This window comes from Homarus americanus, unplaced genomic scaffold (assembly GCF_018991925.1).
Source record: "Homarus americanus isolate GMGI-L3 unplaced genomic scaffold, GMGI_Hamer_2.0 scaffold53233, whole genome shotgun sequence".
In the NCBI taxonomy this organism is placed as follows: domain Eukaryota; kingdom Metazoa; phylum Arthropoda; class Malacostraca; order Decapoda; family Nephropidae; genus Homarus; species Homarus americanus.
The window spans coordinates 6,075,481-6,083,878 of record NW_024751660.1 but is presented as its reverse complement, the minus strand read 5'-3'; positions in this window follow the sequence as shown (position 1 = coordinate 6,083,878).

Below are 8,398 nucleotides of genomic sequence, written 5' to 3'. Positions count from 1 at the left end.
GGAAGTGGTGGGTGGGGAAGGGTGGGTGGGGAAGTGGGTGGGTGTGGGAAGTGGTGGTGGAGAAGAGGGGGGTGGGGAAGTGGGTGGTGTGGGTGTAGGGTGGGGAAGGGTGGGGGTGGGGTGGGTGGGGTGGGGTGTGGGGTGTGGGTGGGGAAGGGGTGGGTGTGGGGTATGAGGAAGAGGGTGGTATGGGTGTAGGGTGTGGGGTGTGATGAAGTGGGTGGTGTGGGTGTGGGGTGTGAGGAAGAGGGTGGTGTGGGTGTAGGGTGTAGAGTGTGGGGAAGTGGGTGGTGTAGGTGTAGGGTGTGAGGAAGAGGGTGGTGTGGGTGTAGGGTGGGTGTAAAGTGTAAGATATGAGTGTTGGGTGTAGGGTGAATGAGTGAATAAGTGTAAATTAAAGGTACACAGAGAGAGCGAGAGAAAGAGAAATCTAATTACTCTAGCGCACACCTGTAAGAACAGTATCATACTAAATCTAATTAACCCTTTCTCTCTTCTCTGCAGGTGAGTCTAATCGGGGCGACACATCACTACATTGGTCACACTGGTCTTGATTTTACACTGGCAACACTGTATCAATATTCCAAGGTAGGTCGACACTCTCTCTTTATTTAATCATATTCTCACCTTTATCATTTCCTCATTATTCCCTTCGTCATCATTCTGAATTATTACCAGAAAATATGATGCTTTATGTATTACGTTACCTGTATTCACCCAATGTTATTCCGGCATTACTCTCGCCATGGTAACACTCCCGCCGTCTCTGTTTATTTTTAGACAGTGACGTCATTTCGTAATCAAAGAAAATGAAATATTGGGTAAAGGTCAATCTTGCCTAAATTATTTATTCATTGCATTGGATATTCTGTCTCTCGTCCTAATTTGATTTACAGTCAAAAATCCTCCCTTCCAATCACCCCCCGAGTCTGTACGTGTAAATACAGATAGCGTACTACAAAAAATACAAAAAACAAAAAGAAAAAAAAGCCTAAATAACACCCATAGGAGTGTAAAAAAAAAAGCGAAATTGTTTAATTACACAAATGCTCTGGGTAAACTATTTCCACGCAAATGTTGGCTAACAAATGAACAGCTGGCGCATTTGTTCTCTTATTTATATTATTTATTAGCTTTTATTATGACTCGTTTTGATGTAGAGACGTTGTTAAGTGTTGTTATCTCAGTATGTATACATTTACCAGTATGTGTATCAACGTGTATACATATCGTTATACATATATAATTTTTTTATTTTCTGCCAATAAATTAACCTTTATTTCCATATATGTTGCCACCCACCTACCCACTCACCCACCCACCCACTCACCCACCTACCCACCCACATAACCAAAAACATAATCACCCAAATACCCACTCAGAATACCTGAATTCACATTTTCCCCCACATATCCACCTTATTAGTCCTGCCCACCACCCAGCCACCCACCTACCCACCCACCCACCCACCCACACAGTCACCCACATATCCAACCACATATATCCAACATGAGCCTCTCTCACACTTCTCGACTGGACATGCCCTCGTGTTCTCTTTGTTTTGGGCTGAACAAGAACATAATTCAAAAATTTCAACAAAGAGTCTCCCTCTTATAGTCTCCCCGCCTATAGTCTCCGCTTATAGTCTCTGCCTTCTTGTTCTCCTCTGTGGTGACATGAGGAGAATAATGGGATGGATTGTAAGGGAGGAGGGAAGAGATGGAGAGGGGTCTAGAGAGGGACGGAGGGAGGGGAGAGGGTGTCTAGAGAGGAATGGGGAGGGAGAGGGGCCCAGAGGAGGGGACGGGAGGAGAGGCGCTCCGAGAGGGACGGGGAGGGGGAGGAGAGGGGGCTAGGAGAGGACGGAGGAGGGAGAGAGGGTTCCAGAGGACGGGAGGGAGGGAAGGGAGAGGAAGGTGAGGGAAGGGCGTAAGGGGAGATGGAGGGAGAATGTGTCGGGTGTCGTGGTGTGGGGGACTTGGTGAGGAATGATGAGAGAGAGAGAGAGAGAGAGAGAGAGAGAGAGAGAGAGAGAGAGAGAGAGAGAGAGAGAGAGAGAGAGAGAGAGAGAGAGAGAGTTAGGATATATATGTACTGATATATATTCTATTTCTTTCTTTTTTCTCTTTCTTTGTTAATTTCTCTTTTTTTTCTTTCACTGACTTTGTTTTTCCCTTCGTTTCTCTCCCCTTTTCTGTCTGTCTGTCTGTCTGTCACTTTATCTCTCTGTCTGTCTGTCTCTATGATTCTTCTGTCTCTGTCACCTTTTCTCTCTCTCTCTCTCTACCATAATACCACGACCATCACTTTTATCCTCACCGTAAAGTAACTCTGAAGTACAATTAGTAATTTCGAATCAAATATAAGTACATCTTACTAAACAATACCCCAAAAATCACTTAATGACCCTAAATTACCCTAATTAACTCCACTGCCAATTTGATCATTAAGGTAATCGCCCTCAATTACTAAGATGACTTAACAACTTATCCATTAAAATCAATCTGTCTGTATAAATGATTTTAATCTATTTATACTGACGGCTTCATACAACTTGCTGTATTAACGTGTATGATTGTATAGCTTCATACAACTCGCTGTATTAACGTGTATGATTGTATAGCTTCATACAACTCGCTGTATTAACGTGTATGATTGTATAGCTTCATACAACTCGCTGTATTAATGTGTATGATTGTATAGCTTCATACAACTCGCTGTATTAACGTGTATGATTGTATAGCTTCATACAACTCGCTGTATTAACGTGTATGATTGTATAGCTTCATACAACTCGCTGTATTAACGTGTATGATTGTATAGCTTCATACAACTCGCTGTATTAACGTGTATGATTGTATAGCTTCATACAACTCGCTGTATTACGTGTATGATTGTATAGCTTCATACAACTCGCTGTATTAACGTGTATGATTGTATAGCTTCATACAACTCGCTGTATTAACGTGTATGATTGTATAGCTTCATACAACTCGCTGTATTAACGTGTATGATTGTATAGCTTCATACAACTCGCTGTATTAACGTGTATGATTGTATAGCTTCATACAACTCGCTGTATTAACGTGTATGATTGTATAGCTTCATACAACTCGCTGTATTAACGTGTATGATTGTATAGCTTCATACAACTCGCTGTATTAACGTGTATGATTGTATAGCTTCATACAACTCGCTGTATTAACGTGTATGATTGTATAGCTTCATACAACTCGCTGTATTAACGTGTATGATTGTATAGCTTCATACAACTCGCTGTATTAACGTGTATGATTGTATAGCTTCATACAACTCGCTGTATTAACGTGTATGATTGTATAGCTTCATACAACTCGCTGTATTAACGTGTATGATTGTATAGCTTCATACAACTCGCTGTATTAACGTGTATGATTGTATAGCTTCATACAACTCGCTGTATTAACGTGTATGATTGTATAGCTTCATACAACTCGCTGTATTAACGTGTATGATTGTATAGCTTCATACAACTCGCTGTATTAACGTGTATGATTGTATAGCTTCATACAACTCGCTGTATTAATGTATATGATTGTATAGCTTCATACAACTCGCTGTATTAATGTATATGATTGTATAGCTTCATACAACTCGCTGTATTAATGTATATGATTGTTGGAAAGAATCATGTAGTTGGGATTTTTTCTAGTGTGTATTATTGTATTTTAAACCATAATAGAGCCATAAAAGAGCACAAATAGAGCCATAAAAGAGCACAAATAGAGCCATAAAAGAGCACAAATAGAGCAATAGAAGAGCACACATATAGAGCAGCTAAAAGTGTGAGGGCAGGAACTCGACAAGGCTACTTCAGAAGACTTGTAATTATCAGTAAGTTTACGAGGATTAAAATTCATCCTACGGGCTTGTGAGAGTTGTTGTGAGAGGGAAGGGGAGAGGGAGGGAGAGTGGGGTGAGGTGAGAGGGAGAGAGTGTGAGCAGGAAGTGAGAGGGAGAGAGAGAGAGAGAGAGAGAGAGAGAGAGAGAGAGAGAGAGAGAGAGAGAGAGGTTATTTAATCTTCCCAAAGAACACGTAGAGAAAGTTCACATAAGTCACTTCATATCTCAGAAACTTGTTAACTAAATCAAGTTTGTAAGGACGAGAAAAGTGTTGATATTTTCCCCTAAACAATAATTCCCTTCCCCCCCCCTTCCTTAAACTTCTATGTATTTTTTATTTTTTATTAATTTCTGCTTATTTGAGGTTTTATATAATTTATCTGTTTATTAAAATTGTGTTTTGAGAAATTATTATTATTTATTATTAAAATTTGATGTGTTTTTAGGTTAATTGTTTTTAGGTTAATTGTTTTTATGTCATTATTTTTGGGGGTGTTTTAATAAACTTTAATTCTGCTTTATTATTATTATTATTATTATTATTATTATTATTATTATTATTATTATTATTATTATTATTATTATTATTATTATTATTATTATTATTATTATTATTATTATTATTATTATCCTTGGCATTGTAATTTACCTTAAGGAAGTAAATCTTTTTTCTTAAATAAATCTAGTTTGGTTAATTATTTAAATGTATCCAGATTTAGTTTTTTAATTATATATATTGATTCAGGATATTTTCTTATAAGCATTGTTGGTTATTTTTACATTGACACAAACTTGCCTATTTCTTAACACTGACATGAAATTGGCTAAAAAAATTTATATAACCATTTCTGTGGTATTTCTCTCTCTACTTTGTTTATAAAATCCTCTTCTTAATATTAATAATTAATTCACTGCTGTAATTTACATAATAGCCATTCTAAAAGACTCAGTTAGATTAATTAAAAGCCTAAGGCCATTGTTAGGTATATTTAAAAAAAACTTGGTTGAATACCTACTTAACGTAATGAGAACCCAGTGTCTTGTAATTAAATCTGCAAAGCTCTTCCCCCCTCCCCGAGAAAATCCCCCCTCCACCCCCCAAAAAAAATCTTCCCCCCCCCAAAAAAAACCAGATTACAGATTTTGTATGTTTAGGTAAATAATCTGGTGGCCTTAGGTTTGTCTTGTGTGTATTAAGAATGATGTGTGATTGTGTGTTTTATTGATATTAGTGTTTTAGGAGATGAAAGATTGGTTTAGGTGTTGTGTGTGTGTGTGTGTGTGGTAGACAGATAGATAGATAGATAGATAGATAGATAGATAGATAGATATAAAGAGAGAGAGAGAGAGAGAGAGAGAGAGAGAGAGAGGATACATACATACATACATACATACAGTGAGAGAGAGACAGACAGACAGACACATATACAGAGAGAGATAGAGAGACAGAGAGTGAGAGAGAGAGAGAGAGAGAGAGAGAGAGAGAGTCCAAGTCGTGTGCCTCGCGGAGTCTTAGCCTTGACACAGCTACTCTGAAATACAATTAAGAAAAGAGAGCTCATTCTACCCTTCAGCTCTTGCTTAATTACACTCTGGGTGTCGTCAAATTACCATACAGCCACTTGGAGTAGTTCGCCACGCTCCTGTAACGAGGTTGTTGGATGGTTCAGCTGTAATTAACGGAGCTTGGCTAGGGGTCAACTATTTTTGGGGGGTCTTGCAATGGGGTTATTTCCTTTGTTGAGGTTAAGACTTGCATGGGAAGTGGCCATTTGTATTATTAGGGCTGGTGGTGTGATGTGGTAAATGATTCACACAAGAGAGAGAGAGAGAGAGAGAGAGAGAGAGAGAGAGAAGAGAGAGAGAGAGAGAGAGAGAAAGCGAGAGAGAGAGAGAGTATAATCTTTGCACCAATCTTATCTCTCATTATCTTCTCACTACGTCCCACTCTCTCATTAAAGTATGTATCTCACGTTTCACCTTGAGAGTCTAAGTTAGGTCTTAATATCCTAATATATGAGGTAACTCTCTCTTAATTAATTTCCTAGCTATGCAAATTCCCACCTCTCTCTCTCTCTCTCTCTCTCTCTCTCTCTCTCTCTCTCTCTCTCTCTCTCTCTATCTCTATCTCTCTCTCTCTCTCTGTCTCTGTCTCTCTCTCTCTCTCACTTTCATTTTTAGAGAGCTCCGAGGTTCTGACGCCATGGGAAGAAAGTAAAACAGTGTAGGAGGAGAAAGTGAAGGGAGGGAGAGGTGGATAATAGGAGAGGAGAAATAGGGAGTGAAAGGGAGGAAGAGGAGAGAGGGAGGGAAAGAATGGTGAAGGGAAGAAAAGAAAGGATGGGACTAAAGGATGGAAAGAAAGATAAAAGGAGAGAAGTAGGGAGGACAACATGAAGGAAGAGAAGAAGAGGAGAGAAAGGAAGGAAGGGAAGGAGAGATTATAAAAGAAAAGGTAAATAAGAAAGAGGGTAGATATGTGAAGGAAGGGGAAGAGAGAGAAGAGAGAAAGAAACGGATAGAATAGAGAAATGGAGGGATGGAAAGAAGGAGAAAATAGAAGAGGGTGAGATGGAGAGGAAGATGAATGTAAAAGATGTGGAGAAAGGAGAGAAAAAGAAGGAAGGGGAGGAAGGAGAGAGGTCGAGAAGAAGACAGAGAGAAAGAAAGAGAGAGAACAAAAACTGGGAAAAGAAAATAGAGTAAAAAAAGGTTCATACAAAAAAGACAAACAAATCAACATAAATACAAACAAAATTGTAAACGAAAACAACACAGAATTATAGAAAAAGAAGAAGGAAAAGACAGATAAAGAAAGAGAAAGAGGTAGTAAGGATAATAAAGAAAGCGGCATACCCAAAAAAGGAAGAAATAATAACAGACAGACAGACAGACAGACAGACAGACAGACACAATTACAGACATTGACCTCTGAAACTCATCAGGCGGAGACACGTGACATTTTTGTTTAAACTCTTGGTCTTATTGCACTAGTGAGAGAGAGAGAGAGAGAGAGAGAGAGAGAGAGAGAGAGAGAGAGAGAGAGAGATAATATTATATAAAAAAGTCATTCTCTTCACTAATGAGAATTCTGCAAGCGTCAGTTTCTTAATTAGAAATAATTTTACACAGCAATATTTTCTCAATCTATTTTAAGCCATAAATTGCCAGTCATCATCAGGACAGGTGTGCCATTAACATTTACCTAATGAAAGATATATGACCAGCAGTAACCTTCCAACTAATATGGTACTGGTGGCGATGAGTCAAACCTGAGGCAGTATAGCAAGAGAAATTATCACCAATTTGTTGGATAAAAAAGAGAGGAATTATTTTAGGCCAAAGTTTCTTCAACTCTTATCTTTAGGCAGATGGAGAATATGATTTAAACACTCCAATTTTTACGAGGGAAAGTTTAGCGAGCGTCTTAAGTCGTCGCTAAATAAAACTGCGATTAATAAAAGTTATTAACAATAAAGACCCGGTAGAGCCCGTTTGTTTGGGTCGTTAGGAGTTGTGGTGTTGAGTGGTGGAGGCTTCCCTGGGTAAAAAAAAAAAAGGAAAAGATATCTGAACTAAAGCTGCGTGAAGGCTGAGGCTCTCCTGGGAAAAACACATTAAAGAACTTCTGCATCTCCACATGCTTAAAGATTCATTTTCCTACATTGTTTTAGATGTTGATGACGTAGAGGATGGGTAGATAGATAGATAGATAGATAGATAGATAGATAGAAAGATAGATAAGATAGCTTAGATAGATTAGATATATAGATACATAGAGACAGACAGACAGACAGACAGACAGACAGACAGACAGCCAGCCAGCCAGACAGACAGACAGACAGATAGACAGACAGACAGCCAGACAGACAGACAGACAGACAGACAGACAGACAGACTGGATGAATGGATGGTCAACACTATTTAGGAGGAAGCAAAAATAAATCAGATTATATTGATGCCCAAATGAGAGGAGAGGAAGGCGTGTGTTTGGGAGGACGCCACCTGGGAGACGGTAAGAAACGGTAAACGACGCTGGGAGACGCTGGGAGACGCTGGGAGACACTGAGAGACGCTGGGAGACGCTGGGAGACACTGAGAGACATCTGGAGACACTGGGAGACGCTGAGAGACGCTGGGAGACACTGAGAGACGCTGGGAGACATCTGCAGACACTGAGAGACATCTGGAGACATTGGGAGACACTGGGAGACGCTGGGAGACTGTGAGAGACGCTGGGAGACATCTGGAGACACTGAGAGACACTGAGAGACGCTGAGAGACACTGGGAGATTAATTATTGACAGACTCGTGACATCTCCTAAGTGTGAGAAGATTCTAACTTTCCCATTAATGTCTTTCTTTATTCTCGGGGAGGATCTATCTATCTATCTATCTATCTATCTATCTATCTATCTTTGGATTGGCATTCTTAAGTGGTCCCAAATTCGACTCCTGGGCGAGGTGTGTGTGTGTGTGTGTGTGTGTGTGTGTGTGTGTGTGTGTGTGTGTGTGT